The 17,174-nt window shown below is 46.9% G+C and overlaps 2 protein-coding genes across 2 annotated transcripts in view; both read left to right on the top strand.

The window, feature by feature from the left end:
• The first annotated feature begins 9,673 nt into the window (after positions 1–9,673).
• Positions 9,674–17,174, top strand: part of LOC135212771 (decapping and exoribonuclease protein-like) — a 202,819-nt gene continuing 195,318 nt past the window's right edge. Inside the window, exon 1 of the mRNA XM_064246539.1 lies at positions 9,674–10,136. The gene's annotated coding sequence lies outside the window, so the exon portion shown is untranslated. The remainder of the gene's footprint in view (positions 10,137–17,174) is intronic.
• The window catches only part of LOC135212772 (deoxyhypusine hydroxylase-like), a 45,564-nt gene continuing 38,395 nt past the window's right edge, over positions 10,006–17,174 (top strand). Inside the window, exon 1 of the mRNA XM_064246543.1 lies at positions 10,006–10,144. The gene's annotated coding sequence lies outside the window, so the exon portion shown is untranslated. The remainder of the gene's footprint in view (positions 10,145–17,174) is intronic.

Consider the following 17,174-nt stretch of genomic DNA (forward strand, 5'->3'; position numbering starts at 1 on the left):
GGACAGGGCGGGTGCCGAGGCCGGTTCACGGACGGGCGGGCAGGGCGGTGCCGAGGGCAGTCCCGGGTGGGCGGGCAGGCGTCCCTGTCCGAGCGTACCCCCGGGAACGGGCGGGCAGGCGGCCCGCCAGAAGGCGTCCCGGGACGGGGGGCGGGCAGGCGTCCGCCGAGCGTCCCCGGGACTGGGCGGTCAGCGTCCGCCGAGCGTCCCGGGACGGGCGGGCAGGCGTCCGCCGATGGTCCCGGGACGGGCGGGCAGGCGTCCGCTGAGCGTCCCGGGGGTGACGGGCGTGGGCAGGCGTCCGCCGAGGTCCCGGGACGGGCGGGCAGGCAGCGTCCGCCGGGATCCGTCCCGGGACGGTGCGGGCAGGCGCCCGCTGCAGGGCATGGCTATGGGACGGGCGGGCAGGTGTGCCTGCGTCCCTGGAGGGCGGCAGGGCCTGGCGTCCGCAGAGCGTCCCGGGACGGGCGGGCAGGTGTCCGCGAGCGTTCCGGGACGGGCGGGCAGGCGCCCGCCGAGCTTCCCGGGACGGGCGTGCAGGTGTCCGTCGACGTCCAGGAAGGGCGGGTAGGCGCCCGCCGAGCGTCCCGGGACGGGCAGGGCAGCGCCCGCGCGGGTCCCCGGGACGGGCGGGCAGGCGCCCGCCGCTGGTCCCAGGACGGGGGGGCAGGAGGCGCGCGCAAGGGTCCGGACGGGCGGGGCAGGCGCCCGCGAGCGTCCCATGGGAAGGGCGGGCAGGCGCCCGCCGAGCGCCCCGGGACGGGCGGGCAGGCGCCCGCCGAGCGTCCCGGGACGGGCGGGAGGGGAAAGCGCCCACCGAGCGTCCCGGGACGGGCGGGCAATCGCCCCGCCGGAGCGTCCCGGGACGGGCGGGTCAGGCGGCACCCGCCGATCGTCCAGGGTACGGGCGGGCTGGCGCCCGCCCCGGGGTTCCCCGGGACGGCGGGTGGCGGGCGCCCGGGTCCCGGGAAACGGGTGCGGGGCAGTGGGCAGGCTAGGCCCCTGCCGTCCGAGCGTCCAGGGTACGGGGGGGGGGGGCGGGCCAGGGCCCTCCACCCCGATCGTCCCAGGGACGGGCCGGGCAGGCCGCCCGCCGGGGCAGGGGTCCCGGGACGGGCGGGCAGGCGCCCAGCCGAGCGTCCCAGGGACGGGGGGCGGGCATGGCGCCCGCCGACGCGTTCCCGGGGTAAACGGGCTGGGCAGGCGCCCGCCGAGCGGTCCAGGGACGGGTCGGGCAGGCGGCCGCCGAGCGTCCCGGAACGGACGGGCAGGCGCCAGCGAGGACGCTCCCGAAGGTAACGGGCACTTTGTGGGCAGGCGCCCGAACGAGCGTCCCAGGGACGGGCGGGCAGGCGCCCCCGCGAGCGTCCGGGAACGGGCGGGCAGCGTCCGCCCGAGACGTCCCGGGACGGGCGGGCAGGCGCCGTCCCCGTCCGAGCGGTCCCCCCCGGGTACGGGCGGGCGGCCAGGCGTCCGCCGAGCGTCCCGGGACGGGTGGGCGGGCAGGCGCGCCGCCGAGCGTCCCGGGAACGGGCGGGCAGGCGCCGCCCGAGGCGGGTCCCGGGACGGGCGGGCAGGCGCCCGCGAGCGTCCCGGGAACGGGCGGGCGGGCAGGCCCCTGACCGAGCGTCCCGGGAAAAAACGGGCGCGGAAGGGCGCCCGCGAGCGTCCCGGGACGGGCGGGCAGGAGCCCGCCCGAGCCGCCCGGGACGGGCGGTGCCCAGGGCGGGCCCGGGCCGAGGCCCCCGTCCCGAGGATACGGGCGGGCAGGCGCCGCCGAGCTCCCGGGACGGGCGGGTGCAGGCGTTACCCGTTTTCCTGAGCGTCCCAGGGAAGGGCGGAGGTAGGCGGGCTCCGGCCGAGGTCCCGGGAAAGGGCCGGGCAGGCGCCCGCCTTCCGGGTCACGGGAGGGGGGGGGTGCGGGCAGGCGCCGCCGCTGGTCCAGGACGGGGTGGGCCAGGAGCGCGTCGAGCGTCCCGGGTACGGGCGGGCAAGGGCGGGCCCCCCCCCCACCCGAGCGTCCCGGGAAGGGCGGGCCCAGGCCGGCCCGACGGAGCGTCCCCGGGAAGGGAGGGCAGGCGCCGCCGAGCGTCCCGGGACGGGCGGGCAGGCGCCCGCCGAAGCGTCCCGGGACGGGGGGGCAGGTCGCCCGCCGGGCGTCCGGGACGGGCGGGAAAGCCCCGCCGGAGGCGTACCCGGGACGGGTTGCGGGCAGGGCCCGCCGAGCTCACGGGACGGCCGCGGGCAGGCGCCCGCCGCGGGTCCCGGGACGGGCGGGCAGGCGCGCCGCTGGTCCCAGGACGGGCGGGCAGGAGCGCGCCGAGCGTCGACCGGGCGGGCAGCGCCCCCCGCCGCTCCCGGGAGGGCGGGCGGGGCGCCAGCGTCCCGAAGGGCCGAGCGTGCCCGGGAGGGCGGGCACGGCTCAGGCGCCGAGAGGCGTCCCGGGCGGGAAGGGCGGGCAGGCGCCCGCCGATCGTCCCGGACGGGCGGGCAGGCAGCGCCCGCCGAGCGTCCCGGGACGGGCGGGCAGGCGCCCGCCGGGCGTCCCGGGACGGGCGGGAGAAAGCGCCCGCCGAGCGTCCCGGGACGGGCGGGCGAGGCGCCCGCCGAGCGTCCAGGGACGGGCGGGCAGGCGCCCGCGCGGTTCCCGGGACGGGCGGGCAGGCGCCCGCCGAGCGTCCAGGGACGGCGGGCAGGCGCCCGCCGCGGGTCCCGGGACGGGCGGGCAGGCGCCCGCCGAGCGTCCCGGGACGGGCGGGCAGGGCGCCCACCGAGCGAGGGCTCCGGGACGGGCGGGCAGGCTCCACGCGCACGCGCTGAGCGTCCGGGACGGGCGGGCAGGCGCCGCCGAGCGTCCCGGGACGGCGGGCAGGCGTCCGCCGCAGGTCCCGGGACGGGCGGGCAGGCGCCCGCCGAGCGTCCCGAGACAGGCGGGCAGGCGCCCGCCGAGCATCCCGAGACGGGCGGGCAGGCGCCCGCCGAGCGTCCCGAGACGGGCGGGCAGGCGCCCGCTGAGCGTCCCGGGACGGGCGGGCAGGCGCCTGCTGAGCGTCCCGGGACGGGCGGAGGCGCCCGCTTCGGGTCACGGGACGGGCAGTCAGGCGCCCGCCGAGTGTCAGGGACGGGCGGGGAGGCGTCCGCTCGAGCGGTTTCCCGGGACGGGCGGGCAGGCGTCCGCCGAGCTTCCCGGGACGGGCGTGCAGGCGTCCGCCGAGCGTCCCGGGACGGGCGGGCAGGCGTCCGCCGAGCGTCCAGGGACGGGCGGGCAGGCGCCCTCCGAGCGTCCCGGGACGGGCGGGCAGGCTATTAGAGTTTAATTTAGAGGGAGGGCAATTACTGCCTGCGGGGTCTGTTCATAACCACGCGGACTTTTATGTAGAATTTTTTTTATAATAAGGGCATATCCTTTTCTCATATATAGAAATTAATTTACAACAACACACAGATGTGTGTTCCACGGAGAGCCAGAGTGACTTGGAAATAAAAACACAAAAACACACAGGAGAACCATCCTGTATCGCCTCCAAAGTGAATAACCAGGGCCTGGAAGCTGGAACAAGGGAGGGAAACGTATTTGGAGCGGCGGGATTACGTCATGAGAAAACAGTGCACGTATTTTTTCATGACATGCTTTATGATAAAATTATTTTAATTGTACCTTTCAATACTAGGATCACAAACACACTAGTCACTTTGTACCCATTGCCTATGATAATCAACGATCAAAATTAATAATCTTACAAAAGGTAAAATCATACATTTTGCATTAGAAGAGCACGTTCTACTGTTGTCCTTTTTCACTGATAAACAATTTAATGGGCGTACCCGTTTAAGACCCATGAGTTCATATGTAACTTTGATAGTCTATATGAAAATACAGTGTCATAGGCTACCCATGTATCCAAAAGAAATATTGATTAATCAAAATCAAGAAAATGATGTATGTACAATCACAGACTATGCTAAAACTTTTAAAGCACTGATAATTGATCAAGAGATTTTTGTATTTTCACTACATACTGTTGTAGCTAAAATTAAATGTAATAATGTAACAACAGAAAAAAGGTTTAAAAATGTTGAATCTTTTACATCATGTCAACTGATAATAGTCAACCATTTGTATTATGAACCTAATGTTTTTACGACATATGAATTCAAGAAACGTGTGCCATATACTAAAAATTACTCATATAAGATACAAGAATTCAAAATTGTCTCAGAATTAAAGAAACTTGAAAAATTGAACTATGTTGATGACTACTTTTACTATGCAGAAAAGATATCTCCAATTATATCATAAGTAATTCTAGTGGGAATAGTAGTAGGTTGTTTTGTTTATCATAATAGGGAAGAAAGCTGATCATTAAAAAAATACAGGGGTAGTACTGACAGAAATGAAAAGGAATGAACCATGATTGACAATTGATGTTAACATTGTTTATTTTTTACTTGATGATAATTTTTGATAATTTGATATGCTTACTTTTTTTTCTCCACGATTGTGGAAAGTGTTTTTTTTTTTTTTTTTTTTTTTTTTTTTTTTTTTTTTTTTTTTTTTTTTTTTTTTTTTAGAATTGTGTCCATTATGACCAATTCTGTAAATAGAACATTGAGGACAATGTACCATAGTGGTAGCCGAGTGATGTAATGTTAGAGAAAATAGAGTAAATATAAAAAGAGAGAGAAAGCTCCAGTGATAGGCAGATGAATAGTGGGAGAGAGAGAATTCCGTTGAGCAAAGGAAGTGTTTTGTCGTAATAACCCAAACAAGCGGAGTGTTTTATCATAATGGCGACAGTTAAAAATTGCATTCGACTGCTTTATGATAAAGCTATTGAAATAACTTTTCCCCTCCCACCGGAACCCGGACAGTTCCGGTGACGTCAGTAATCACGCCCAGCGAAAGAGATGTTGAAATTTAATACTGCCCAAAGAGGTTGGTACTTTGAAAACCATCATTAATCACCACCCAATGAAGTTAAAGGGGCGGCAAAAGAAAAAAAAAAAAAAAAAAACGTATACTACTGAAGGAGGAGATATTGCCTTGGAGGGATGTCAACAGAAAAGCAGAGAGAAACAATTTAGCAACGAGATGGTGAGGTTGTGGGCCTTGCCAGCCGTGGGGAAGAAAAGCTTCCAACACCAACACTTCGCCTCTACTCTCAAGACAAACTAAACTTGTATGTTGATACTGTATATTTTATTTTTGTGCGAATGAAGAAAAGAAAAAACTTCGTTGTGTCTTTCTTGTATCCTGAGACTACATGATTCCAGAGAATCTGCAATCTACAATAAATATAAACAAAGCTAATAAAATACATTATAAAGGTGGCATATGAACTCCAGTCAGTTCTAGAGGCTCACTCACATTCCTCCCACCAATTAGTGAGTCTTCCTAATGTAAAGGACCGAGGGTTTGTATATCGTGTAGGAACAAATTGCACCCATGAGAAAATGTTTAAAAGAGGATACTCTGAAAACTAAAATTTGTAACTAAGTACTTTCGAGGCTCTACTGCAACGTTATGTACTACAGTTTTCATATTATCTATTAATAAAATTGCAAGGAGTACAAAATAAGAGCCGCCAGATTAATAAAAGATTGCGTTACCGTTACAGAATAACCCTGGCACTAATCGAGCTACATTGGCTCCTAGTATAAGCAAGAATAAAATACAAATTACTTCTTCCGGTCTTTAAAACACTAAAATATGGGGAACCAACATATCTAAAAAACTGCTTAAGTTTCTATAGACCTGAAATGAATATTGATATCAGACATGCATAGGCTACTTGAACCTACAACAATCTGAAAATCAGTGCACCAAGACTATACAACAAAATACCGCATGGAGTGAAGATCATACAAGAAGAAAGCAAATTTTACTATAATGGGCGCTATGTCTGTCCGTCCGTCTGCCGATGGGCATGAAACTTGGCAGGGTTATAGTGGGAACCCTCAAGATGGTTTATAATGGGGTCCAGGTGCCCGCCCTCATTTTGAGCTCATTCTTTATGTGATCATAAATTGACCATTGTATCGGTAATTGGGATCCACCATGGCAGGGCAAAGAATATCGATATGGAAATGTTTGTTGATATTTTCGCTAGGAAACTTAATAACAGAAGGATCCATATGTATCAAATTAATACATCTGCATCGTTCTGTTATTAATACTATTAATCAAATGATTAGGTTCAATAATCAAGTAACAAATTGTAATGGAATCTTATTATAGCTATACTTTAACTGAAGTCATTAATTGAAGCAATCAAATGTCTTAATTTCTTTTGATCTCACTGTTAAAACATATCATGATTATATTAAATGATTAATTCCAGTATATTTTTTTCTTTTTTATAATAAGCAAGTGCTAATTTTGATTCTCGCAATTATATTTTGTTTACATACCAAGCGGTTTTATTTCATTACCTAATTTGAATTTTGAAAAAGTATTTGAGCAAATTTGAGTTATATAAAAACGTGATTCACAAATTGATAGGTTTACATATTCTAAAACAACCTCAATACCTTTCCATATGAATTAAGAAAAGAATTAGTATTATAATTTGTGCATGCCCGGTGGCCCCCGGTGGCCCTCTATAGTTAGTTGGCCGTAGGCGGACCCCCATTAATAGGTCTCCTAGTTTCGCCTACGCCTGGCTCGGTCTGCGCTCGTCCCATCCATGGGCTAAAGTAATTGAAATTGGAAATTGTTTTGTTTGCCCTTCACATACTGTTCCTTGCACTTATTCCCTGGTCTAACTGTTTTCTCATATTCCCATTCCTATTCCGGTCTCCATCAGAGACCCAGCGAGTTAAAGCAATAGTGATATTCGTGGGAATTCAGTGTTGAAGTGATAGTAGTGCGCGCCACTTTGCTAATAGGGAGTTCATTGCATTAAAACAATATTGAGGCTTTGAATAATCGAACATTTTGTGTAATTTCTTTCATGGCTACGTTAAATATTCTTCTTTGGCTTATTTCTTTTTTGATCTCTTTGCATTCTTGAACACGAATTGAGGCGTTGACGTTTCCTTTGAAGCATTGACTCTCAACCGTATTGCATAAAGTTCAATACTATCGTAGATAGTATTGAACTGAAAATATATGGAGTATGGAAGAATTTGTAAGACATACTAGCTATAAGCTATCAAGGTTTACGAGCTATCATTTTCTCAGTGTTTTGTGATTTCCTACGGGCGTTCGGCACTAAAATCCATGCAATCGAGAACGAAAATGATAGAAAAGAAAAGGAAACCAAGGGCTAAGGATCTAAGGCCAATAGCTTTATTAAATATATCATACAAAGTATTCATGATGCTGATAAAAGACGAAATAGAAGCACACCTCAGAATGAATGAAGAAGATCACGAATGCCAAGCAGGATTCACAGGAGAGAGTAGGATTGAAGATAATATCCTTACACTTCAATATCGTGTAGAAGAGAGCTATAGGAATAGAAAACTCTTAATAGTAATAGCTATCGATTACAGTAAAGCCTTTGACCCGGTAAAAAGAGAAGTTATGATCGAAGTCATGAAACAGTTCAAAATACATTAAAAAATCATAGAGGCAGTAGCTAATATATACGAAGGGGATAGCACACTAATAGACCTAGGGGAGGGAGTTGAACAGGAAATGGAAATTAGCAGTGGAATTAGGCAAGGGTGCACAGGTTCTACATCACTTTTCAAATTGATGACGTATTTAATAATTAGGAAAATGGAGGAGGAAGGGACAGGATTCGAAAACGAATTAGTAAAGATAGGGACACTTTTCTTCACTGGCGATGGGTTAGTATTAGCAGGAAATATAGAAGATGCAAGGATAAATATAAAGATTGTAATATATATAGGAAATAAATGTGGGCTAGAATAAATAAAGAGAAAAGTAGCATCATTATTTTCAATATGAAGGAAAAACCAGGAGAGATTGAGGATATAAAAGTGAGGGAGAATATAAAATATTTAGGAATAAAGGTAAACGATTCTAGAAATCGGTTTAAGCTACAGAAAAAGGAAATGATGGACAAAGCACAGAAGTTAGCCAAGCTAACCTATTCCGTGATAGAGAAAAGCTGTAACAAAGTACTTATAGGTAAAACATTCTGGAAAAATATAGCTCTACCATCAGTCTTATATGGAACCAATGTAGTTAATTTAACAGACACAGAAATAGAAAAATTGCAAAGAACAGAGAATGGGGTTTATAGAAAAATATTAGGAGCATGTAGAAGTACAGTAGTTGCCACATTAAGGGGGTAGATAGGAGCATCTACCATGAAAAGCAGAATTATGAGTGGAAAGCTAAGTTATGTAAATAATACTATAAATGAACGGAAAGAGTTACTGAAGAAAATAATTATGGATATGCAAGAAAAGGAAAGAAAATGGTGGAAAACAGTGGAAAAGTACATGCATGAAATTAAAATAAATTCAAGAAAATTGGAAGGAATGTCCAAAACAGAAATAAAGGACAAAGCCAGAATCTGGGACACAGTGAAGTGGAAGGAAGACTTGGAAAGTAAAGTGACCGTATATATATATATATATATAAAATGTGGAAAAGAGGAATAAAAGATGAAGAAATTTATGACAACACTTTTGGTTCGATACGTCTCTTTAGAGACAGAACCAACTCACTACATTTAAATATAACAAAAAGACACCAGAATGGGCACACCTGTTGTCCTTTTTGTGTTAATACAGAAGAAGACATATTTCATTTTCTTTTATATTGTTTTACTTGCAGAGAAGAACGCATTAAAACAATTGGACTTCAGCAACCTTTTGAAAAGAATGAAAGTTATATCGTTGGAAAATTTCTATTTACAGTTCATAATGAAATAAGAAAAGAAACCTTATACATGATATGGAAAAAAAGAGAAAAAAATGAGAGTTCAACAATTAAAAATAAGTCTTAAGATTAAGAGGCGCCGTTGTAAAGGTATTGTCTCGACCCATAACCATCGACCATGCAATAATAAACTCATAATATTAGGTACTACTACTATATGTATTGAGAAAATGCAATACAGAATCCCCCGAGGAATGTATGAATAACCCAAGGGCACACCGTATTGGGGAATTATAGCGGAGTCCGGCATATGGCCAGTAGCCTACAGAATTGAATTATAAGAAAATGCTTTTCCACAGCGTCATAAATTCGGAGGAGAAAAGACTAATCAAAGAAATGGTAGAAGATCAATTAAGAATCCCCCATAGGCAATGTTGGACAAAACGCGTGGTGAACATATGTACCAAATATAATATAGAAATTAACGGAATAAGAGAATGTGCCAAAGAATCACTGAAAAAAGAAATAAAGATGATAATTAATCAAGGTATCCAAGAGACTGAAAGAAAAGAGGAAAGAAATGAAGTTGAGATTCTTAGACTTGGAGGAAAACAAGTAGTACATAAGGGAATTGGAAACAAAGAATGCGTGTAGTTTCATAATGAAACCCAGACTGAATATTTTGAACTTAAAGGCTAACTTCCGTGGTAAATTTAAGGACGAGGCCTGTGAAATATGCGGACACCACCGAACATTAACACGTGAAAAAAAAAAAAAAACAGATCAGGGCATAAATTTAGGGACACTGAAATCCCCTAACAGAAAGCTGGGAGAATATATAAGGATAGCGCTCAAAATTTAGACGGCTCTGCAAAGATAAAGAAATTAAAGGGGGTTGGGTCAAAAGTAAAGTAATTTAGAAACATCTGTAATTTTTCGGGTTACTATTTTTGCAGAAAAGGGATAAGAGACATGAATTAATATAAACATTTTGAAGTAACATAAAGTAAAGTTAAACTAAATAATAATTAAGTAAACAAGGAAATAAAGCTTTGCGTGCCCCTCATAAACAGTGAACAGTGAAGTGACAATCACAGTGTGCCCGTAACTGTGTTGTGGAGTGACTCTGTGACTGTCACCGCGTAGGAAGTTAGGAACGAACGTGGAACGTAGAGAATACTACAGCGCTGCCTATTGAACCCTTTAGCCAACATCGAACTTGTATACACAGCCTGGGCTTATTATTAATACCTTGATTGATTAAAACTGCGAGGCGCTCTCATTCATTGAACTACCAACTGGCAAAGGCATCTAGCTGTCTGCAGGACTGACTGAGGTAAGAATGTAAGTTCAAGAGTAATTTTTTTCTATACTAGCCCTAGTACTACCTAGCTACCTATACCTACTAGCTAGTAGGTAGTTGCACGCTGTACTGGCAAATTTGAATTTTATATCTGTAATCGAGTGTGAATGCGCGCTAACTACCTAGGATAACCTGATAGCTAAGCTGTCCTAGGAGTTAGCCTACCTAGGTATCAGATGTGACATTTGTCATTAATGTACTTTAGTAGTAGCTACCTAATACTAGGTAGGTATAGCCTAATGGTAGTAATTCTTAGGTATGTTAGCTACAACCCAGAAATACCACCATCATAACAACAGCATGTCCATTCTCTCACCCTGTGTTGTACCCCACCCAAAAATACCCATTAGGTAGAAAGGGTCCCCAATAGAGATGTGAGGTTAGCCTAATACTACCTACCTAATAATGGTACAAAGGGTTCCGAGTAGAGTTGTGAGGTTAGGTTGATACTACTAATTGACTGACAGTAAACAACATCACCTCCTTCAGCAACAGTAGCTTAAAGTAGGATAGCAAAAATCGGAGCACCTACAGATTCGCGGGCCCACTCGACCGCCGACCAAAATCGGCGGAAGAACACCAAAACCAATATGGCGGCGATATCAAAACAACAACAAACAAAGTAGGGAGCGACTACATACCTATCTGCAACGATTCATTTAGGGTAAAAAAACCGCATGGTACAGGGGTGGACCATGTACGATCAATGTGTACAACCCCAAGAAAAGTACATTATAACACGTCCTGACATCGGAGATGGGCATCAGACGCGACTTGTTGTTGGTGAGAAACGGAGCTAAAGACCTCTACTCCGGTGTCAGGACGTGTTATAATGTAGCCTCCTTTTTTTGGGGTTGTACACATTGATCGTACATGGTCCACCCCTGTACCATGCGGTTTTTTACCCTAGTACCTATGTGTGCTGTCAGTAAGGCCGTGGCGGAACGGCGCTTCGCGCCTTATCCGCATATTTAAAGATTCTTGGCAAGCACGGCATGTTCTGGCAAGAGGTAAAGTTGCGCTGTGCGCGCTAGCCACGGGTTACAGTAAGGCTACTTACCGTGGCGGATGGATTTGGGTGTCGCGCGGCCTGGGAAACTGGCCCGGGAATCTGTAAACTACTCCAAAAATCAATTTCCAAGATAATAATCCATGGTGGGTTACCCTTTAGGAAGTGCATTCATTAAGTTGATAGCTAGGCTTAAGAGTTCAGTAAGGACTTTTTTTTTGTTCCTACCAAAATACTACTACAGTTAGGGTTTTTCATGTTGGCTAGTATTCATTGGGCATGGCGTGTTTTAGAATAGGCCTAGCCTAGTTGTGCATGTCATTCTGTTTTCAATGATGTCATGTTGGGAGAGTCAAAGGCCAGGTTAAAGCAAGGTTATTGGAAGTTTAGGTAAGCATGCAGGCACATTGAAATATGTCTCTAACCATTTAGCTGCGCAGTCATCTATACTAGGTCTTGTCTATGACATAGGACTGTTGTAAGATCTTATAGGATTTTGGTTAGACTTGTGAGAGGTTCTGGGCCGCCAGAACCTACTTGTCAGCTACAACCTTGTGGTGGGGTGAATTAATGACGCAAAGCCGTTTCCTTATGTTTAATACTTTTCACAAGGCCTCTTGTGACTATCCTGACAACAGCTTCACATCAACATTCCTACTGGAAACATACAGTAAACACAAGTGTATAAGTAACTTATTCTAAAAAAAATTACTATTACACAAACAGTAGGTACATGATAAGGCCCTTGATACTACCTATGTGGTAGTCTTTAAAACTGGCAAGATGTACAGAGAATATCAAAATAGAAGTGCAAAAGATAAAGTGGTGAGAATTCCTTACCAGGCTAATGTTGTAAATGAGTACTACTCAATAATTTGCACTTGGTACATGGCCAAGTACATTTCTTTATACTATGGACATAATTTCTCCAACATTCCCTGGAATATACTGTGCAGCGTTTTATACTATGGACATAATCTCTCCAACATTCTTCACAAATATACTGTACTGAGTTTTATGCTTGAACAAGTGGCCTCAAGTAGAACAGCAATACAAGATTCACTGATGGATGATGAAATTCTTGCATTACACAAAATTTAGCTAAGTCATTACGAATAAAAAAAGGCTTAAAATAGTGTTTATAAAGTACTTAAATCTATGCAAATTATAACTAACTATGAAACTTTTAAATTTAATACATTTTAACACTGAATATGGCTAAATCAAGTTATTCATACAAATTGTTACTCACACCGCATCCCAAGGTAGACTGACTAACAAACAATGCTGCTGGCTTCTAAAACCCACTCCTTTTATGCTTCACAGTCTGTGATAAGCATGTTCGAAACTCGAACTCCAGTGATGTCCAGTTAAAAGAATATCTACACTTGCACATCCACACAGGGAGGATTGATATAGAACTTGTCTGGGCAGAAGCCGGCCAACAGCTCAATCTCCGCCCTCGGCAATGGGGCTTCATTGCTTACAAACAGAAAACCTATAAAAAATAGTACTTTACATTCGTAATTACACCTTTCACAGCTTTAATAACTAAATAAAAAATTATTGTCAATTTTCATTAATAACTGTTCCATTAAATCAATTTTTATAACTTAATTCAATTAAATGCAGAGATCTGTACTTCTGGTTCAAGCTTCTAGTGTTGTGACTTTCCTTTTAGTATTCTCCTTCTCTCTTCTCTTCTCTTTATTATTTGTCAGTTTTTTCGGTAACCTTGGTTATATTTGTTAAAGTTAATAGTGTTATATGGGATAACCTTCATTTATATTGCTTGTGGTTGAGTTTTTCTTTTCTTAGGAACATTGCAGGTTCACAAAATCTTATTAATCGTTTCCTTTCATTATCCAGTTTCTCAGGAGTTTCTAGGGTACTGGGACTCTGGCAAGTTAAACACCACTTAGTTTATTTTAATTATATTAATGAACACAAGTTTTATTGTAGTGTCTTACCGAACAATTATACAGCCGTGATTCCCACGAGCGGCGGGAGACTAAATTCAAATTTAGCGCGTAGGCATAGCCAACACTGGTGGTGATGACGTCATCTCCCTCCACTCGCGGGAGAACCAGGTACAACTGCCCAGGTGAATCCAATTCTTTTATGCATGACACTTACCTGGCAGGTATATATATAGCTTATCCTCTTGTCGCACTGGCAGAATTTCAAAACTCGCGGCAACCGCTAGTACACTGGTAGTTGAGGTGATCGCCACCCCGTTCCCGTGGCGCTGGTGCTCGGAACCATTCCCATTTTCGTCAGATTTTCTCTGCCAGCCGAACCGGCAACATCGTTGAAGGTTCTCTGATAGAATTTCCTGCTCGTTGACTGACTTTTCGATGGTTGGATATTGGTATCGTATTTGGAAAGTTAGCTTGGCAATCGCAATTGATATTTCGTTAGTATGTCTGATTCAGGTAGTATGTTTAGAGTTTGTGTGAAAGAAGGGTGTAAAGTGAGACTGCCAAAATTATCGGTAGATCCCCATACTGTATGTAAGAAGTGTCGAGAGTTTGTATGTACGTGGGAGAATAGGTGCAATGAATGTGAGAGTCTAAATGAGAGAGAGTGGAAGGCTCTTGTTAAGTATGTGGAAAGACTGGAAAAAGATCGGGTGAGAAGATCAGTGTCTAGAAGTGAGAGATCTGGATCTTCGGGTAAACCTTTGAATGAATCTATGTCTGTGTCTTCTCCAGCTCATTCACATGTAGATTTAGTAGCACCTTCCCTTCAGGTTTCTCCTGCGCCCGTTGCTGTATCTGAGGACACTACTGATCCGCAGATTGTGAAAGTGTTCGCTGCCCTTGCTTCCATGGGGGATCAGATCAAGCGATTAACGGATAAAGTGGAAGTGTTTAATGTTGGTGACAGTGTTGTGGAGGGGGCGCCTGATCGTCCCTCTCGTGCTCCTAGACCTAGACCTCTGTCAAGCTCCCAGACCTAAGGGAGAAGGCATGTCGACAGTCGAAGGGAGGCGAGAGGGGTTAGCTCACAATCAGTCATCCCTTCAGGCAGTCCTGTTGTTGCGTCCCAGGCTGCAGCAGTATGCCAGAGAAAAGGCGTTACTGGGAAGTGCTTTTATTCTTCTGATAGTTCTGCTTCAGGAAGGAATAGACGCTTTTTGGATGAATCTCGTCCTCTCAAGAGATCGTACATGCCGACCTCGTCCCAGGATGAAAGGGTTTACGAGCAAGAGGGTTGGAGTAGCCCTGAGATTTTTTCGTCGGAAGATGAGGACGCAATCCCTATGAAGAGGAAGAGGGTTTCTCGTCCTTTAGATGTGGCTAACCGTGCGATGAGCGGTTATTCTCCTAATAGAGAACCTCCGCTTCGTAGACGTCAGGATCGCTCGCCTCTTTGCTTCAGCCCAATGCGTCCTCGTTCTCCTCCTCCTCATGATTCTCGTCAGGAAGCGGAGACTAAGGAAGTTTTGCGAGATATGCAGGAGAGATTAGCAGTCCTTGTTAAATCCTGGGAAAGGCCCGATCAACCTTCGGCTAGACGTAAGGACGCTTCTCTTCCAGTTAAGTCCTCCAAGAGGACGCAGGACAAGCCGTTGCCTCCCCTTTCTCAGGCGGCATTATCTCGCAATCCAGGACGCAGTGTGTCCTATAGGAGGGACGTTTCTCCGACACCGCAGGACGCAAGAGGAAGAGTGATGGACGCATGGTGGACGCAGCTGTTGCAGTGGACGCAGGACACAGGCGGCAGCGCTGAACCGTCTTCTTCCCGACAAGAAGGGGAAGGGTTTTGTAATGAGGCAGTTTCTCATTCGCTGTCCAGGCAAGCTTTGGAAAAGGATCCCTCATTGGATTTTCATCAAGATCTGGAATTCCAGGATATTTCATCTCAGGAGGAAGACTTAGTTTTTTCGGAAGAGGACAAGAATGTGGAAACGCCTTCCTCGGATTACAAGAAGCTAACTGAGTGCCTTCTTTCCTTGTTTGAAGGAGATTTTCAACCGTCCGCTCCGTTATCTCCTCTGTCTCAATTCTCAAAGACTAAAGCACCCAAGAAATCTTCTTTCTTGAAAATGACGCTGTCGATCACAGCTAAGAAAGCTCTTCAACGGATCAATGAATGGCTGAAGGAGAAGAGAGAAGCGGGGAAGACTTCATTCGCTTTCCCTCCGGCCAAGTTGGCTTCGAAGTCTGGTGTGTGGTACGCTACGGGGGAAAGTCTTGGCCTGGGAGTTCCTGCCTCCTCCCAGGGGGACTTTTCTAATATCGTGGACAGCTCCCGTAGGCATGCCCTACACGCAGCCAAGGTGTGGTGGACTTCATCAGAGTTCGATCATTTGCTGAAGGGCATTTATCGGACTTTTGAAGTTTTTAACTTCCTCGATTGGTCGTTGGGGGCTTTGGCTCGTACCCTAGAGATGGAAGAACCTTCGAATTTGGATTTACCCAGAAGCATTATGTCCTGTATGGACAAAGCCTTGAGGGATGGAGCTAATGAACTTTCTTCACTTTTTACGGCAGGTGTGCTGAAGAAAAGGTCTCTGTTGTGCTCGTTCGCTGCTAAGGGAGTCTCGAACGCGCAAAAGTCGGAGTTGATGTTCTCCCCACTTTCAGGACAACTTTTCCCATCGGAAATTATTAAGGATATCGTGCTTTCCCTTACTCAGAAGGCTACCCAGGACCTGCTGACTTCTTCAGTGAGGAAGTATTTGCCGACAAAGGTGGTAAAGAAGACACCGAAAGAATCAAGGACTACACAGCAGCCCTTTCGGGGTAAGACCTTTTCCCGACCAGCCTTTATACTATGTCTTGGTTCAAAACAATTGACTTGTTATTTACTAACATTGGGAAAGGGTAAATAGATATCAAGTTATTAACTTCATTATTGTTAAATGGTATAACTAAAACAATGTGATCAGAAACCCTTTTCACTGGTATTAAACTATAGTAAGGAAGGACATTGCGCACAAGCGGCTTGAAGTGGTGATCTAACATACACTTTTCTATAGTGAGGTTTAACCCACTAGGACTGATAAGGTATGGTGATAAAATGTTCTTTGTTGACATCATAATGGCATTCAGAAGTTCCTTATAATTCAACAAAAATGACTCTTTTTCAAACATTAATTGGTTCACAAGTTTGGACCTATGCAAATCATTTAACTCATTTGTAATGTTTTGAGCTACATTGTTAACAAAGTCCTTCAGTTTATTGATCAACTCTTGGTTTTTGTTAGCCGCATCGATAACTTTGTTCATAATTGTACCTCGTTCAGCCACCCACATTTCTAACTTTTCTATTCTAGCTCTATCCTTATCTACATCACAATCAATGGCTACACCAAACAAAGTGTTTAATGCTGTACGGTACCTATAAATGGAAGAAGTGAACGCTTCCTAACTCTTTTAGCTAAAACCTGGCTGATATCCTCTCTGAGTTTCAATAGAATCGTATTATTTTGGTTACTACCTATGACACTTTCCAGTTCACTCAGCAAATCCCGCAATTGTTGTTGTTGCTGATCTACAGTTGTTATATTAATCTTCACCACTGCGATATCATGTATCATCTTGACTTGACCGTGATCCTTTAAGATTGCTCCATTCTTGATTTGCAAGAGGGAGATGCAGATATCCCTCACCATGATCCATAGTGAAATCCATTTCCTGCAAAATACATCCTAAGCAGTAAACCTTATGCAACAATGTTATTTAACTGTAGCACTTGGTCCTATCTTTTCCTTAAATTGTATCGTGGAGTCAAATGCTGATGAAGTATGGGAATCATTTACGTTACTGTTTTCTTTACTATTTGACTCCTTTAAATCTTTAAAATCCTTTAAATATTCTTCTGACAAAATGTCGGAATGTACTACCTTAATATGGTTCCAATGTGCAACAGTTTCATTTAAAGTTGATTCATGCATTAGCTTAAATTTATTTAACTTCAACCTTTCTATTACTCTATATGGACCTAGGAATTTAGGACTCACTTTAACATTAGGTCCTTCAACTCTATGGTTA

Source organism: Macrobrachium nipponense, chromosome 41 (genome assembly GCF_015104395.2).
Source record: "Macrobrachium nipponense isolate FS-2020 chromosome 41, ASM1510439v2, whole genome shotgun sequence".
NCBI lineage: Eukaryota > Metazoa > Arthropoda > Malacostraca > Decapoda > Palaemonidae > Macrobrachium > Macrobrachium nipponense.